Source organism: Cryptomeria japonica, chromosome 3 (assembly GCF_030272615.1).
Source record: "Cryptomeria japonica chromosome 3, Sugi_1.0, whole genome shotgun sequence".
NCBI lineage: Eukaryota > Viridiplantae > Streptophyta > Pinopsida > Cupressales > Cupressaceae > Cryptomeria > Cryptomeria japonica.
This window is the reverse complement of record NC_081407.1, coordinates 679,132,529-679,152,463: the sequence shown is the minus strand read 5'-3', so window position 1 is coordinate 679,152,463 and position 19,935 is coordinate 679,132,529.

Here is a 19,935-nt window from a genome sequence, read left to right as displayed (position 1 = left end):
ATGATATTATCAACTATATCATCAATTTCCTTATGTACTCTGCTTATCTCTTTATCAATGTCCTGGGTCAACATATGTGGCTTGCATGTCTCTCTATACAGTTCCTTATACTCCAAAATTGTTCTATTTAGTGCCAGTAGAAGTGTGTTAATTTGCTCAGTGCACTTCTTTATTGTCTCCTCAAAGAATTTTTCTCTTTCTTTTTCCATTTTCTCTTTGAATGTATCCTCATTTACCTTATCCACTGTTATTACATTTCCAACAATAAATTTAGACAATGTGTCTAACTGTCCTAAAGAATCCTTTACATTATCTACATTTCATTTTGGTGCAATCATCTTAAGAATAGGTATGGTATCATCAATTGCCTTTTAGGCCAAAGCATTACAATCAATTATCTTCTTGATTGAGTCCAGAAGTACCTATGTCACATTAGTAGGTCTGAATTAGGATGTTTGACCAACTGCCTTTATTATTTCAGTGCTTCCAGTGTTACTAACCAATTTGCTTGTCTCAACCTCCGGTGGATCAGTCTGAGTTTGTGTTTCCACCTATAGTGGTTTGGGTTTCTCAGTGATTACCGGTTTTACTATCTCAACATGTACCTATGCCTCTGTCGGTTTCTCTGTCGGTTTCTATGTGTTATCAGCTATCGGTAGCTCTGTGTTATTCACTGTCGGTATCTCTATCTCTATTGGTTTCTCTTTGCCAGCATCTACACTACTAGTATTTATTTCACTGTCCAAAGGTTGCTCTGTATGCATTGTTTGCTCGGTTTTCTCTGTATGCACTATTTGAACTTCACCCTCTACATTTTTTGTCGATTGCTCAGCAATGTTTCCACTGCCAGTAATATCATCTTGCACCTTTGTGCTATCCTTGTCCACAATAATGTTCACTTCCTAAGTATCAACATTCATAATGAATAGAATTTTTGATTCAGGGTTAGGGTCATCATGTGTTATGTCCATATTTTTCAGTAGTCAGTGTATCCTCGGTGTGTACCGATGTAGTATCCAAGGGTGGTGGTAAGTTGTCAGTTATTTTGATGTTTGGTATTCCACCAACTTTACCTTTCCCTTTGTCCTTGTCCTTTTGATAGACTTTGAATGTTTTCTTGGGTCGGTTTAATTCTTCTTGCTTTTCTTTTTCTACAAAAAAGATATCCTATTTGTCAGTTGTTTCCTCTATAATTTCATTTACTCTGCCAGCCATTAAGCTCACTTGCCAGTGTCCACTAGCAAAAACTGATCTGTTAGCTTCACAAATTAGTTCATCAATCTCCTCTTTCGAGTTAACTGGATGAACAACCAGAAGTTTTTCAACTTTAAGTTTCTTGTCTAGCTCCATTACAACAATCCTTTTTGCATCTAACCTTCTGTATAGATCATTTGGTAAGTCATCTAAAACTTCAATTAGCACTTTCTTATAAATGTCTAGATGTAGAATAATGTTGTTTCCAATACTTTCCTTTTCAGAGTCAGTAAATGTGTTATACAACTTGCTCACATTAGCCAAGTTACTATCATCGGTGATTTCATTTAGTAATTTATCCAAAGATGGTATAACCTATTGTTGTTTCTTCTTATGTGTCAACTTCTTTTCTGGTGGTCTTACCGCTTGTTGCTTCTTTCTTAGTGTTCTTGTTTTCTTGGGTGGAGGAGAGGGTACCAGTGAATGTTTCTCTTCCTATCTACTCTCTTAAACTCAGCAGGTATCTCACTGTCAGATGATGTACCAACCGGTGAGATATATGCCTATAGTTGTAATCCTTCCAGATCACTTTCCTTTATTCCAGTAAGGTTCATGACATTTTATTTTATTTCCTTTATTTGTTTTGATGCATCTCTTATATACTTTTCTCTTCTCTTCCTTTGTTTCATTGTTTGTACACCACTCTCAATTGTTTTTGTACTGCCAAAAACTTTTTTTGTTGGCTCTCTAGGTGCTTCTAAAAAGGCTTTAGCATAAGTCTCAATAATATTTACATCATCCTCATACCCCATTTCAGTTACCCATACAATTCTAGGAAGAACTACTTCCATCCATATTTTATCTTTCTTAATTACAAAGCAGATTTCCTTATCATATTTGTCTACTATACTTTGTGGTAGTCTCTCTCTCGTTTTCATTTTGGCTTGGAAAGCTTTGAAATATTTAATTATATTGTTTTCCCTAGCAGTACCCATGCTGGTGAAGACTTCTTGCAATTGTTTGCCTACCAGTATGTCATATCCAAAATCTTTGTGTCCAATACCAGGAATTTGTTTTGCAAAATACAACATAAGGCATACCAAAAGATTACCAAAATGAAATGTTCCTTTCTTGTCTCCTTTTATCTTCTTCAAATTGTCAACTAGTTCATCCTTCATCCATTCACATACATCTATTTTTGCATCATTATTTACCATATCATAGGCACTTTTAATGCAAAGACTAGAAATTGAGTTAACTCGGTTTGCATGTGTGGTCTTATAGCCTAAAATCAAACTTGTGAATCTTACATTGATATCCCTGATGTCATTTACTCTCAGAGATCTTCTACCAGATGTTGCTCCTGTTAAGGTCATGACTGTGTTATTAGGAACCTTGTTTGTCTTGTCAGGTTTGTTGTTGGTAGAGGGTAAACCTGTCACTTCCCTAATTGCTTGTCGGGTAAATTTGCAAATTGAGTCTAACCAAAGAAATTATTCATGTGCCCTACTTAGGATAATTCTCACTACCTCCTCTGGAAATTTAGGGATGTTCAAGATTTCTACAAAACCTAAGGTCTCAATAACCTTGTGTTTGGGTTTGACATTTCCATTCTCATTGCAAATTACTATTTTAAACATTTTTAATATTTCCACATAACCTAATTCTTCAATATTGCAGTGAATATAAATTCTAGGGTTTTCAGCATAAGCTACACCTTTAAGAATTTTTGAAAATGCGCCTATGGAGTCATCTTGCTTGGCTATCTTGAGAATAATTTTGAAAATGGGCCTAGGGCATTTTACAATTTCCACAACAGTAGGGTTTGCAATAAATTCGAGAGCAAAAGAGGAAGCCATTTGAAAAATACCTTAAGCTGCCTGATAATATTTGAGTGCTTGAAAGGAATTGCTTCACTTCTTCGCCTTGAATGCCTTCACTCAGATTTTTGCGCTCTCTACTAGTTTGAATGCTCGGTGATTCGAAAAAGAGGGAAAATTGATGATTTATAATAAAATTTCATTCAACAACCGCAATAAATGCTCGTCAGTTAAGTGAAAACTTAACACATCTACCAATAAAGAAGAAATCTATCTTCTCACCATCTACCAAGGGTAATTTGCATGATGTTCAACTTGCTACAATACCCCCAAAGGGTTACTTCTCAGTTGGATGAATAATTTCCTGTCGGTGGAGTGATACTCTGTTCTACCGGTGAAGGAATGGTCTCATCAACATTCCGATATGTCTTTCTAATCCATTGTCTTGAAAATTCTTGCTTTACATCATCAACCTTTTGTTTGCCTTTCAAACTAGGTCCTTTATTATTTGTCGATGGAGTCTTCCTTCTACAAAATTTTGCAATGTGTCCAATCTTGTTACAGGCATAACAAGTCACATTATTCTTTTGAATAGCCTTTCCATATCCTATGTCGGTTTGTGTTCTGCATTGATTAGATAGGTGCCCAAATCTTCCACAAACATAACATCTTACATTCATTCTGCAGTTTTCTGAATTATGACCAACTTTGTTGCATTTGGAACATTGACCAGTGGGTGCATTAATGTTCTGATTGTTTCTAGATCTACACTGATTTTCTCTATGACCAAACTTATTACAGTTAAAGCATTTCCCATTAAATTTGTAAGCATTAGGTTGTCTTACCGGTTTACTGTGATCATGATTGTTTGCAGTACCAGAACTTTCACCAACTTAAAATCCAAGTCCATTAGTATCTCCATTAGGTTTCTGACTTTTCAACATATCATCAAGTTCTTCTGAACTTTTCTTGAATTTCTCTTTGTGTTTGTAGTGTCCTAAAATTGCGACACTTGCAATTTCGACTACATTTCAGTCTTCACGATGGCGACGCAACACGGAACCTGAATGGAGACCCCGAAACTTGTCCACGACACCAAAAACTGCATTTTTCCAGCACCCTGGCCTGATCCTCCTTGCACCCTGCTGTCTGGGAGGTGGGACCAGAGCGCACAGCGCCCTGGTCCCCCAGGACCATGGCGCCCAGCGCCCTGGTCCCTGGCCCTATTTTGGGCCCGGTCTCCTATGGGACTTCGGGTCTTTTTGTTTGCAAAATGGAAAATATCATTTCCTGGTCGGCCTAAGGTCGGGAAAATCAGTCTATCAACCCTAATTGACAAGTATATAAACGACATTTTCCTCTCTTATTTGGATGGATGGAAAAAAGGCGAAAGCGATATTCAAACATTCAAGCATTCAAGCATTCAAGCATTCAAGCATTCCTTCAAGCAATTGATCATTCTAAGTCTCCATTCAAGGCTAAATGTTGCATTCAAGACAAGGATTCAACCATTGAAGAGGAGATCACATACTACAACATACAACACACAACAAACAACAACATCTATACCTTCGCATATAAGGATACAAACATCCTTACAACAAGGTATTAGTACTTGTTTTACATTACAATCATTTACATTTACAGCATTTCTCATTTCTTGGTTAATTCCAAAACCGGGGTTTGACCTAAAGGCAAACCCCTAATCCCTAACCCCCCAATTGTCTTCGCTTTTCTGTGTGTAGGTTGCAAGTACGTGGCTGAAATTGAAGATCTGGAATCCTTGTGCAGAGACGAACAGATCCCCCTTCATTTCGCGGATTTTTCAGAGGACCGTGTGCACGCCAGGCGCCATCGTCCCGTCAACTTTTGCTCAAATTTGTAGGACAACGCCGTATCGACATTTTACTGCTAATTACATGTCCGTAGCTTCATCCTATATCCCTATCTCAGTTTATAAGCGAATCTTTCCTACTTGCTATGCATTCCTAGCTTAATCATTCTATGCACATTCTTTACAAAAGAGGGTAGCCTTGTTGTCTTAACCCTTGAAACTCATTTGGAATCCAATCTTGCATTGTGTGGGATTGGATCTTGTGGGTTTCAACCCCTCTTTTGAATGTAAAGTCTCCCTAAGTGAAAACCGTCAACCCTAGTAACCTCCCTTCTCTCTCCTTGGAGTTGGAAGAGGGGAGAGCAACTAGGGTTCGATCATTTTCCGCTTTACAGTGTTGATTTGTAGTAGCCAACTCATTTTCCATAATTCCCATCTGCCTCATAAGTTTAGTTTTATCATATTGCATATGAATTAGATTTGTTTTTAACATATCATTTTCATGACTGAGTCTTAGATTTTCATTTCCAGCATCATTGAGTCTCCTAGTCAAGTCATCTTCATTCTTCTTTCTGTCTTCAATGTCTTTACAAAATCTCATAGTCATATCTTGCATTTCATTCTGCATAGTCATGTTTTCTTGTCTCATCTTGCTCACAAGCTCATTAAGAGTTCTTTTCATCATTGTCATTTTGCATCTTCTCATGAAGTTCTTTTCTCTTATTTCTAGCAATAGTAAGATTCTCTTGAAGTCCTTGAATGAATTCTTGTGCAGTCCTTAGATCATCTTCAAGTTTGATATTTTTCAACTTCTTTGAATCATAGTCTACAAGAGCTCCTTCCAATTGCTTTCTTAAGTTCTCCATCTGTACCAGTGTCAGAATCTTCCTCAAGTTGTTAGGCTTTTGAAAATAAAGGACCAGGCTCTGATACCAATTGTTAGGATTAATGATAGTCCCAAAGATACTAAGAGAGGGGGGGGGGGTGAATCCGTATCTAACCGGTGTACAAAATATTTAACCTTATTAAGTATTTTACATTCCAAAACAGTGTATCGGTAAACAAGTATTAATGCAGTAAACAGGAACAATAAAGATAGCATAGAAAACACACCATAACACAAGATGTTTAACGAGGAAACCCAGTGTGGGAAAAACCTCGGTGGGATTTGTGACCCACAATATTCACTCACTGGCCAATGAATAAATATTACTTACAATGAGGGACCTGCACATGCAGGAAGGCTAACTGCCTAGAGCTCACTGCTCAAACTAGAAGTCTCACTGACATACAAAATGGATTATGAAAATCCAATACAATGTACTACTTTAAATCAACATCAACTATGCCAGGTTCAGTACCGGTTTAAGCTCATACTATAACCATAAACCTTATACAAAATATGTCCTATGCATTCGCATATATCTCATCTTCTATATCCTCTCTAACATCTCTCATATCAAAATGATTTAAAATATCTCATACATATGCAAGTCTATTACAATATGCCATGTCGGCTTTACAAAAATATATTTACAATTAAATACAATAAACAAAAGTTTATTCCTGTCGACTGGAGTGCCAGTATGTATTGTTGTCACTGTCGGTGAAGAGTTTGTTGGTGTCGGTGTCTGTCGGTGGTTTACCGGATGAATGTCGGGTGGTTTCCTGAAGGTTGCCAGTAGGTTGCTTGTAGGTTCCCATCAATGACAACACCATCAATCCTCACTAGAGTGTAGAATGCCAACACCCTAGTCCAAGAACAAGTTGCTCCATGCCTTGGTCCTCCAAAAAATAGGACCAACAAAATGAAATGAGGAGAGGACAACCTCCAAGATGGGGTCCACACAATGGTGTCAACAAATGACATCAAGGTTTGGAGTAATTTGAACCAAAATAGACCCAGGGGAATGAAAATAGGACACACTAAAGTAGGAGCACAAGCATGAGGTATAAATTGTACCGATTAAAATTTATAATGCTACAACTTGTATATGTAATGCATGATGCCACATAATTACTTAAAAAAAATATTTCGATGCATTCCTTGTATCTAGTTTGTTCTTATCCTCTAAGGTTCCTTGGTGGGGTGTTACACATAGCAACAACAAGGTTGAGACATTTTCTCAATATGCATGAACTTTTTGCTTGGATTCTTGTCTCACAGACTTGTTCTCTTAGAAGTTTGCAATGTGACCTAGCCTTCCAAATTAATTTACAAATATAATCTAGTATAAGTGATTGGCTAGCTATTGAGTTGATGTATGGAAAGTTAGAGGGCAAAAGATGTTTGATTATTCTAGATGATGTGTGGAGGAGTACTATATAGGGTAATTTGGTAACAAGACTTGGGCTTCCCCCTGGTTGTAATAACCAATGTAAAATAGTGGTTACCACTAGAAGTAAAGATGTTGGTGTAAACATGAATGCTCATATCTATGAGATGCAAAACTTTTCTAGGTAGGATAGTTGGAATCTATTTTGCCTCTTTTCCTCCTAGATCATGAGGGAAATAGGCCACCTGAGCATTTGAAGAGCTTGGCTCATCAAATTGAATAAGAATGTGGGAGGTTACCTTTATCCCTTAAGACAGTTGAAACATCCATGTCCAAGTCTTCTCTCACACCATAATGAGAGTCCAAATTGAGGCAATTAAAAGGGGTAGTAAATGAAGAGGACTCCACCATGAAGTTCTAAATCTAAGTTATGAGTCTCTTCCTCCCCATTTGAAATCTATATTTTCTTATTTTTATTTCTATTGGAGGAGCGATACAGTCCACAACAAGAGCTTTGGTGGAAGCTTACACTAGTAGCCTTGTGGAGGGTACTAGTGATCAAGATAAGGGTATGGGTTTATTTTGGGGGTTAAGGATTTCCCTCTCAATTGGTATAGGTATTCTGTAAATTGAGAGCGGCTCCAAACTTATTGTGGATATTATCAAAGGTACCAATATGGCAAGATGGACTATCAAAGGAACTATCAGTGACATTCACAAACTTCTTCTAGGGCTTGACACTTTTGAAATAAGACATACTTACAAGGAAGGAAATAGATTAGTGAATGTTATGGTCACTTTGGGCTTGGGAATAGGAAATCTTAGATGTTGGAGAAGGTGGGATTGTCTACTAGGTAATGTCCAAAGGCTCCTAACAGAGGAGGGTAGAACCAACTAGAAAACAAAATGATAAACTACTGATGGATTTGGTTGTGTAGATCCCTTCTCTTCTTGATAATGTGAGAGAAAAGGTTGGGAAATAATAGTACTAATTTATTTTTATTTTTTAGCAAGAGATGGATTTGAATTAATAGATAGATAAAAATGATTGTGAGGCTCTTGTTATAGCCATTGGAAGGGTGATAGCCACTGAGATGAGGTGGATGAATAACTTTTGGTTTAACACATCTAGGTGGGGCCCCCTTAATAACAGGCAAATCATCCAGAGAATGATGGCAACAGTGCTAACTTGGATGCATGGCTCACACAACAAGCCTAGGTGGAGGATTGGGTGGGACCCCTATTACAACAAGCTTATTATCAGGGGGCGATGGTGGTTGTGATTATGCAGACACTGTGTTCATGGTACATTTGTAATAGGTGGAGGAAAAGGTGGGCCTACTATTATAGCAAAAGAGTTATATCAATGTGGTGGTTGATATGTGCATGGTTCGCCTATGTGGCCACCTCAGAAGGTCATTTTATGATAATGAGATGTCATCATTTTTCACGCAACTATTCCAATGATATGACTAATCCAAGGAACAATGATTATTTTTTAATAAGTGTGTTAAGTGCTGCTATTTTCAAGTTTGGGATTCCCAACATAATCTTTCACTCAGTATTATGGGAAAGGGATGGCACACTCAGATTTTATGGCGAGTGATTATCAATTATTACACCCTTGTTGGCATGTATTTAATCAGGGATTTTAATTCCAAGACCTTAAACTTTTTGTCATCGGCTACTTGTTGACTGCTAAGATTTGGTAAGGCTAAGTCTCTAGTTTGGGTTTTCTCTGTCACTATGTTAACGATGTTGATATTCACCATGGGTGGGGACAAGGTTAGAATAGAGCCCGACACACATAGTAAATTAAAAAAGGACCTTGTGGTGTGGCATGTTTGTAATGAGGGAGGGGTGACTCGATTTATTGAATGTATCAATGGTTATGATGAAAACTTGTTTGTCTAGTTTCCTAGGTCTTGGGTAGATAAGAGGGTTACTATGGGGGGTGTCTCATTTTAAATTAGTAAGGAAGTCATTGCAAAATATATGAGTATCTCTACGAGAGGGAGAAAATGGAAAAGTGATAGATAATGAAATCATGTCCCTGTTGTTATATGGAGCCTAATCAGACTCGGAGGTTAAATTTTCTCCACTTTTATTGGTGCAATTTCCCCCCAATTTGTTCAATGAGGCTTTGGGGGAAGTTCCCCCAAGGTGGGGGTCAGGGGGCAGTGCTCCTTGCAAGGTCCAGGGGTAGCACCCCTAGCGAACTCCCTGTCACAATACAAGGTGGGGTTGAGGGGTAGTGCCCCGCGAGCCCCAAAGGACTTGTATTATTTTATAAAGACATCGGGTGTTATTTTTCTATTAACTGGCATATTGTAACCTTAATTTTGTAACCAACACAAGTCTTGATAAAATGGCTAAGGGTTAGGGTTTTTCTATAGAGAATTATGTAGCATTTTGCAACAGTATTGAGTTGCAAGGGATTGTTGCTTGTAATCGGTTCGATTTACTAGATAATAATATTGAACTCTTTTTTTGGTGGACATAGCCCAAGTTTTGGGTGAACCACGTTAAAATTATCTCCTCTCTATTGTTATTTTTGTGTTTTTCATTCCTTTGTTTAATCAATATTTGCATATAATTGATATTTTTTGCATGCAATTCCTAATAGTCCCAATTTTTCAGAGAGAAGGAAGAACCAGTTAAGTTGCATGGTGGATTTGCTTGAGCCAAACTGCTAGACCCTTGGAGCCAAGTTTTCCTAATGACAATGAAATATTTTACTTTAGAGGGAAGATTCAAAGTGTATTACTATTATCATCTTCCTTTGTTTAACGACTTTCACAATCATGATTTTCTATCACTTCTATTGTTTATGTTGACTTCTTTGAATTTTTTTTGCATGATGTTATGGATTTGGCCAAGAATTAGGGTCAAATTCCATCCCTCTTCACCAAGGCTTATATCTTGCCTATATAATTTCTGCCTTTCCCTTTTCCCTTCTAAACAATTGATTATTACAAAATCCCCTTATGCCCTTGGCTCTGACTCACTCCTCGCAGCTAATATCCTCAATTATCTAAGGCCTAGCAAAAATAAATGTTTGAAAATCCCTAGTGCTACCAAATTCCTATCTCGCCATGGCTCCTCTGCTACCCCAAACCTTGGCATGGTGGCAAAGGATAAACACCAAGCTACAACCTCTGTGGTGGATAAGAAGAGGATGGCACAAGGACCTTTTCCTTTGGCTACGAAACAGGTTATGCACATCATGAAGCAATTCTAAAGAATGATGAAAATCAAGCATTGAAACTTGAAGTATCAAGGTTGATTGGTGAACTTGAAACAGAGAAGAAATCCAAAGAAACATTGAAGAAGAGTTATGAAGCATCAAAGATGTTGGATGAGCAACTGAATGCAAGAAGACCCAACAAAGATTCAAGACTCGGTTACAAAGGAAAAAAATCAACCGAGAAAGGAATTCATACCACCGAGAGAGGAGAATCATCAAAACAAGTTGGAAATAGGAATAACATCAAAAGGAAAAAGCCTATTTGCAACTACTGTGGAAATCAAGGTCATACTGCCAACATGTGTCAAATCAGAAAAGGTAAGCAACCGAATGCCACTAAGACCAATGGTTATTGTTACAATTACAATAAATATGGTCACACATCTAATCAATGTAGGACAAAGTCTGTTAACAACTATCAGAAGGCAAAATTCAAAGGGTTTTTTAGAAATTGCAATAGATATGGACATAATACCGAGAAGTGCTTGTCTAAGAAAAGGAACTACATACGGTATCCACACCGAGCAAACATTAGAGGTTACCAAACTCACACAGATCCTTACCGACAATATGCAGCAGTACCATGGGATTACAATATAAGGATATGGTGTGAATGTTGTGGAAGATATGGACATATTAGTGCCAACTGTTTTATAAGGTTTGGAATGAACAACCGAAGATCATGGAGAAATCCTGGTATGGCATGTTTTCATTGTCACAAAGTTGGACATTTAGCTGGAGATTGTAGAGATCAACCTAGAAGAGACACTGAAGAGATAAAAGAAAAATTCAAGATGATTTGGAAAAGGAAGGAAATCATGTCAGATGAAGAAAGCACCTTACCTACCGAGTTAGGTGCACCTATTCCAAATTAGTCAGAAAAGGTATGAAGGGACTGCATTCTCTAAAGGTTAAATCATAACAGTTCCTATTCTATTATGTACAAAATTCAAAATCTACATAGTTAAGATGCAATTAGTCAGTTTGAAATTCTATTAAAAGTACTTTACAGGAAATTTGTCAAGTCGGTGTATACAGGAAGCCTGTCAAGTCGGTTAATGAAGGAAATTTGGTTACTCGGTTAAAAACAAAAAAAAAGGAGTAAACCGGTAAAAGGTGAACCGAGTGCATCTAATGTTTTGAGCTAACTTGCACGGAGCCCGATAAGGTATTTTTGAGTACTGAAAGGTATTTTCATGGTCATTTTCATTCACCAAGCTTTCAAGAGAGTAGAGTAGAGCGAATCAAGGTTGATAGTGATGTGGAGATGGAGATGGGGGAAGGTGAAAGAAAGAATAAAAAAGTTAATTTCAAATGCTCAAATAGGTTGGCCAGGCAAATGATGGGAAAAATTGGTGGTAAAAATTTGGTTAGCTATGAGGAGGATTCAGAGGAGGAGGACATTGGTGATAATGAGGATGTTGTTGATGATGAGGAAGAATTAGAGGATGACATGTGGAAGGTTAAAAGCTTGAATAAGTCTACCCGTGATGGCTCTAATCAGAGTGATAAAAATGAACCCTTGGTTCTGACTCAAGAAGCTATGTTAGATGAGGTGGGCCACCAAGGGGAGAGTGTGCGTAGTTGTGCCAATTGAAGGACCACAATGAAGGAGTTGGATGCTCTCAAGAAGAAAATGTTGGAGATGGACCAGAAAATGATTAGCGTCTCCAAGTTTAGCCTATGGGTTATGCACAACTTGACTACCTCCATGTGCTTGATGCTAGAAAAAAGTTCTCGATAAACATGTTGAAAATAAAGGAAGCTACAAGGAACTTTTTAAGTGCCTCACTGAAGACTAGAGCAATGTGCTCAAATAGACATTGATAAAGATGTTGAAAATAAAGGAAACTATAAGGAACTTTTTAAGTGCCTCTCACTGAAGACTAGAGCAATGTGCTCAAATAGCCATTGGTTGGCTGGTTATAGTTTAGGCCTTTTGTTATCTGCTACTATCACTAAGAATCTTTATCATTATCTTTATATAGTTAATACTTCTAAGCTATTTTTTGATATTCTATATGTATGATACTTGTTAGTGTGTTAAGAGTGCTATTAGTTGTTAATGTTGCTTATGAGCCGTTAGTGTAAAGGGCCAACACCCTGGTTTTGCTACTTATAATATCAAAAACTTCAATTTAGTGCACTCATATCCCCTTATATCTTCTTATATATCATATACCTTCCTCTATACTCTTCTATATCTATCTATCTTATCATACATATTCTTCATGCATTCTTATCTTGTATCATCATACCTTTTCATTTACATCTTTCTCTATACAAATATCTAGAGGATGGGATGTGACTATATCGTATCCCTATCCTGGATGATGTCTTTTTAATCTTATGCTTTGTGAGCTCCTTGTGATAAGATGCAACGAGTTTTACTTGATTGTGTCTAAGTTGTTATACTTGCATGCCAACAATCATCATGTAATAATTAAGTGCATACTAAAATTTCATTAGCATCTAGATGAGAAGGTAATAATATAACATCAAGTGCATGTTGAATCCATGTAATTTATATTAGAATACAAAATACTATCATAAGCATACATGTAACTAACATGAGATGTAAATGAATGAGCACCATAAGGTATATCATCATTTAATAAATAATTTAGGGTACATAGATAATTATCCTAGGATTTAGATCACAAGATGCATCATCAAAAGAACATGATTCTACAAGTATTTGCATATGGATATTATGACATGCAAAAGGAATATCTTCATATAAGGTGGAACATTGTCATAAATAGGTTGAGAAAGTGTAAAATCATTAATATTCATCGGATGAGGTGTATCAACAACATAAGATAAAGCCTCACTAAGTGCATCCTCACCACTATCAAAATCCAAAATAGAGATAAGATCAATATGTGGTTTACAAATAGATGAAATGAGTGAATCTAAAATAAATAGATAAGAAAATAAAAAATTCCATTAGAAAGGTAAAATAATCTATATGACAAAATAAAACCTTCATAAAAATAATCCCCAACTATAGAATAGAAAGGCATGTAAGTGCATCAAGAATGAAGGACCAAAAGCCACAAAAGATAGGAACATATCATAATAGAAAATAGTTTCATGTGTATATGAGCTAAAGTAAATGCTTATGAGGATCTATGATGATGGATAATACAAGGGTGGGTGGATAGGATAAAAAAGATATGGTAAAATGAAAGCCCAACACTTAATCAAGGTGTGATAATAAAAACACAAGAAATGTAGACCCAAAACTAAAGAAAATAAAATATAAAGGATGTGATGCTCTGCAAAATGGACAAGGTTAGTCTGAGATAAATAACACACACACAAGAAACCGTTAGTGTTAGTCAATCAAAAACTAATCTAAATAGGCATATCAAAAGAGATACTAAAATCATGCTAATATATCTAACAAATGACACAAAGATAATAAGGCATCTCCAAATGCCTCTTAGCATGATATTAGCTCCTTCTCCCTTGTTCCTCTCCTCTCCAAGTTCCAAAATAGTGTAGCTCTCAGCAACTTTTTACACTATGGATGCTTATGGAGGATTGAGATTTGGGTATTTTGCTCAAAATGTAAAATGAAAAGCTAAAATACTAGATGATATTAAAATGATTGATTTTAACCCAAAACAACAAGATTTTAGTTTGCTATGCTAAATGCTCTCTAAAAATCCCTATAGGTTAAATGCATACAAGTTTTCAGGATCTGGATTATGAAGAAATGGGCTCTATTTATAGGGAAAATGGAGTGGATGGGTGAGATTGAGCAATCTCAACAAGGGTCAGGATTGAATGATTTCAAATCCATGTGAGGGCTTTCAACCCAATCCCAGGATGACAAGTGTCAATGTGAGATAGGTTGAGAGGGGAGGGAATAAGCATTAAATGCTTGATATGACCTTGGGAGTTAAAGTCAAGGTTAGTTGAATGAATAAACTCTTTATTCAAAGAATAAAGCTTTTATCCAATGGATAAACTCTTGTGCAAATGTAAAAAGGATAAATATGGTCAAAACAATAAATGTTCGGGGAGACAAGTTTGAAATAACCATAAATGGTTATGTAAGAGCCATAAATGGTCATGTAAGAGCCATTAGTGGTTTTTGAAGACTTTGGGGGTTAATTTGTTGAACACACAAAGCATTAAATGCTTTTCAAAGACTTTTGAAGTCTTTGAGAAGTGACTTCATTTTGCTTAGGAATGTGACAATAATTAGGGGATGGATTAGGCTAATTAGGAAGGGGTTAGAAAAATCTAGAAGGGGATTAGATTTTGCAAGTGGATTTGGTGGGTGAGGGAAAATAGGATTTTATTAAAAATAAAAATTCATTTATTTCAATAAATGTGTGCAAGTTGCATTTGTAGGAAAATGCAAGTGGGGGGATAATGATTTAAATAAATGTTTTTATTTAATTTATTTAAAAGAAGAAAAGGGGATTTTAATTAAATAAATAGATTTTATTTATTTAATTGATTGTGAATTTGATTTAATGAATTAATTAAAATAAATTGAATAATTTATTTAATTAATAGAAGAATGTTTGGGAATAAATTAATTAAATATTAATTTAATTAACTGATGGCTAGTGGATTTTTAATCAAATAAATAGCGAATATTTATTTAATTAAGCCGGACAGATTTGTGTGACTATAAGATGTAATATGAAAATAGATTTAAAATGATAATTAGGATGAAGGATAAACCTCAAGTTCAAACTCTAGGCCAAGTAAGAATGTCAAGTTCACCAAATATATAAGGGAAGTTATATAAATATCTTGCTAATTGAATAATGCAATTGATTGCACACAATTAACCTACATAAATGAGTTGGGGCTAATATCAAATAATTGAAATAAATATAATTATTGTATAAATAAAGTAATTAAAATCTATGTAATTAATTTTAGATTCAGTGAAAATTATATTATGCATATGTAAGAAATTCAATCACCTAGATTTTTAAAAGTAAGGGCCTTTCAATGTCAGTCATTGAACTAGAAATTTGATAATGAAACTCTCTAGTTCACTTCTATGAGTGCAGAGGTAATCTCCGCAAATGTAGACATGAACCCCTGCATGAAATTGATCTTATAAGTCACAAAACTTGTCTACTTTAATTTTGATGTTTTAAATGTGTTTGCATCTATGTATGTGCTTTAAATATGGCAAGGAACAAGCATTGTTTACAAAATAATTTTAGATAATTTGTTGTCAAACACTTAGATGGACTAATTCAATAACAATGAACCAAAGTTGAGAATAATAGGCGAGTGTGCAATATGCTCGTAGGGTAAAGTCACAAGCAAACAATACACAATTGATTCTTCTTTAAGCTCTTTAAGCTAGATTTTCTCTTTACATTCAATATGTTAAATGATTCTTTTTTTATTAGTTTAGTCCTTAAATACATTAGCCCCATGTGTCATCTAGAATAATTTACACACTAGTTAATTCATAAATACTAATGAAAATGGAAGGAATGGAATACAATTTTAAATTTTAAATTTTAAATTTAAGAGTTTAGGGGTTCAAATCCCTCTACATCAAATCCTCACTTGCATAATAAATTAGATTAATAAATAATAAAAATAAGAATTACGATCGACTATTAAAATGTGTGATTATAAAAAAAGAATTAAATAATTTTATTTACCACCTTTTACATAAAATACACTATCTTAAACAATAATCGATATATAAAAGACAATCTAATCATTGTAAACTCATATATTAAAAAATAAACATAAATATACACATTTTACCGTTACAACCCTCCAACATAATTATATCCAATATATTTACTAAATTTTATGTATATGACATATTCTATTTGACATAGATTTCCTCCCACCTATGATACATTTAGCATGTTGTTTTCTTAGTGGATCATAAACGAATAGATAAATTGACTTTTCTATTAAAACAAATATTCAATTATGAGTTTAATTACAACGTTTCACTTTTAAATGAATTTGAAACTTAACGAATATAAATTCTATAACCCATTAAAATTAAATTTGAAATCTGGTATTTTTTTAAATCCATTAAAAAACCATTACCTCTTTTTGACAAAATGAGTGGTGTACTTTGCATGGCAAGGAAATCAATTTGTCTTATTAAAAAGTGATGTACTCTCACATGTTAAGAAATCTATTTTGTCTCCTCCATATAAAGTTCTTTGTCTCTTTTATTTATCCGTAGGTCTCATGTAGATGCCTTTTTGAATTTATCTTTTAGAAATGGAATGTACTTTTTAAATAAAATATTCTCTCATTACCTAGGTATATTTTTGTTTATTCAAAATTTATTTAGGTGTACACTTTTACATTAAAATTTATGTTTTATAATAATTAAGAGTAATCAATATTAATTTAAGTATATGAATTGTTTTAGAGTGTGCATTATAATAAATGTAGAAAAATAAATAAATAGTTTTTAGTTAGAATTTGATTATTAAATAATATAATTTAAGGTGTTTATAGTTGTTTCGTTAGTGCTTATAGAATCAAGAAAAAATAAATGATTGATTTAAATTTGGAAAAGGGATTGTATGTTATTTTGGATCACATTTTTGTGATTGTACAAGTGTTTTGTAGAATTGTAGATTTGATTTAGGTCTAATCGATTTGGACATTGGTGTGTGAATCTTATTTTTGCAATCTCAAATATCTATTTTTCAATTAGCTTTGATGTTTGTGGTGCGTTTTACCTAACACTTTTAGGAAGATTGTTGGACAAAAAATAATCTTCTTTGGTCAAAACCCTAGGATACTAATTTAAAGACATTTGAAAAAGATTTAAGACAACAAAAAATCATGGAAGAATCCCCTAGATGTTCATGCAAGAAGGTGATGAGAAATGTTGCTTATATTTTATGTTGTGGGTATATCTTAGTGCTCTTACTATGCTATGAGATGAATTAGAGTTATGTTAAAATATTTTTGGGTGGACCAAGTCAAGATTTTGACAATCAACATTTCAAACTACGCTTTGTAATCCATCATTAAGAAGAAGATAAACTTAAAATAGATTGAAGACAATGCTCCTTAAAAGGAGGAAGATCCTAGAGGGAAAACAAGAGGAAGGGGAAGTCAAAAACACAAAAGAAATTTTTTAATTTTTTTTTAGTATGATCACGATACAAAGGAATTAGATCTATTATACAAACTATTAAAATGTTATTAAATTAAGAGCACAAAAATAGGCAACTCAAAAGATAATAATGAAATGCAAAAAATGGAAAAAATATAATTAACATTGGAGAATGAAAAAATAATAAGAAACTATTCATTGTCATTAAATTGTGGCATTACTATAGGTAACCTATTAGGATGATACTTAGAATAATAATTAATTATTAATAAATCAATAGATATGGAGAAGAAAAAAATGAGAGGATTAAATTATTATTTTTTTAGAAAGAAAAAAGGGGGTAAAACTAGACTAATAAAATGAAAAGAGTAGAAAAGAAGGAAATGAAAATAACATAAGAGGGAAAAAAAGAAAACATGAAAAATACAAAAAGATAACAAGAAGGAATTAAGAAGAAAAAGAGAATGAATAATAAACAAGAAAGAGTGAAAACTAAAGTGGAATTACAACATATTGCAAAAAATGTATCAAGTAAGAGAGAAATTTTAATAAAAATAATATAATATAAAAAGGAGAAAGATGATATAAAAAGAACGAAGAAAATGTTTTTTAGGAAAAGTAAGTGAATATATGTTAGACATACATAACATTACATTGGGGAGAGGAGTGATATCAATAGATTCAACCTCTTTTGTTGTGAAAAGGGTTGAATGTTGATTAAGTTTCACTCCTCTTTTGTTGGGGGTTAAATTGGATATAAAAAATATGAAGATGAATGCTAGATATAGAGCTAAAGACGGAAAATTGACCTAAATGCATATGAATAGGCAATTGCAATTCATATATGAATATGAAGCTATAATCATAGATCTGAGGAGAGGAAGATAATTGGAACCTATTACTAGAAACCGAGCTTGAAAACTAGGGACAAAGTAGCTCCAAGTGAATCTGTCTTAGGAATGTCATATATTGATGAAATAAATTGCTTTAGAACCAAAATGCTACTTAGAATTTACCCCAAAAGTTTCACAGGAAATTTGTTAAACACTTAAGCTTGGAGCAAATTTGTCCTTCACTTTTTGTGCTTGCAAAAGCTAAATCTACCCGTCTCTATCTTTTATGTCTAATTCTAGATTTACAACTCTTGAGCATGTCACCTACACATGGAAAGAGAAGAAAGATGTTGAGAATAGGGGTTTGCCTAAGTCAAACCTCAAGTTTGGAATTAACCCTATAATTGAAATTGAATTTGAAATGTAATTAAAAATGTAAAGCATGCCTTTTGAGGGTAGAGGTTAGATCTGAATTGAAATGCTGAAATTGGATTTTTTCACCTTGATAAGTCTTTCTTTAAAGTCTCTATGCAAGGTTGATGATGTGTTCATAGAATCTTGATCACGGTGCCATCTTGAATGCTTGAATCTAAATACTTGGCTTCTCTTTCAATGTCTTGAAAATGCTTGATTGCTTGCTCACTTGAATATAAATCTTTCTCTTGAGAAATTGAATTGTGAACTTAGGGAGAGAGATGTTCAAATGAGGAGTTGAGGCTTGATTTTATACCCCACTACATCAAACATGTTTCAAATTTTGAGATAGGCCTACATGGGAGGGAAATTCCCACCGACATTTCATAACTATTGTCAAGACCAAAATTGGGCTCCTTTTGTCTAGACAATGGCACCTAGAGTTCCCTTTTCCAGCCAATTAGGGTTGAACTCAAGCCATATACCAAGTGATAAGTGAAGTTTGGGAATAGAAGATGGTGTGAGGAGAATCAAATAGGTTCAAGGCACGTAGGGCCTAGACACCAGAGTGAGGCCTAAGTGAGGTTGAAAATTATACAAGGATACAATTTACGATGCTACATAAAGAAAGAAAGAAAAAGGATAAGGGAAGGATTTTTATAATTATAATGGACACAAAAAATGAAGTAAATTTACAATAATTAAAATAATAATAGAACATTCTCAAAGATATGAAAAATACTAATGTCAAAAGAAGAAATACAGAAGCAAACAAGGAAAAATATTAGAAATCTATTGAAGGGATTAAAAGGCAAACATCATAAGTTTAAAACACTCACAAAAAATAGAAACAAAAATAAGTTCTAGAATAAAGGGGGTTAAAAAATAAAAATATAACAAGGGGCTAAACGTAGGGAGGACAAATGAGGGAAATTACATGAGCTAAAGAAAGATCTAAAATGAAACATGAGTCCTAAGTTTCCTAAGCTAGAGGAGAGGACACATGAACATATGAAAGTGAAATGAAAGTCCAAGAAGGAGAAAAACATGAACTAGTCACAAATCAATCATAGTTGGAAAGAGGCAAGAAAGCTCGAGATTGAATAAGAGGGTGAGAAATTAGAGGAAGAGGGAGAGAAGATTAAAAAGGAAAAAAATAGGTGGGAGGCTAAAAGCGAATGTGGAAGGGAAGGGAGGACACATGAACACGAGTCATGAGGA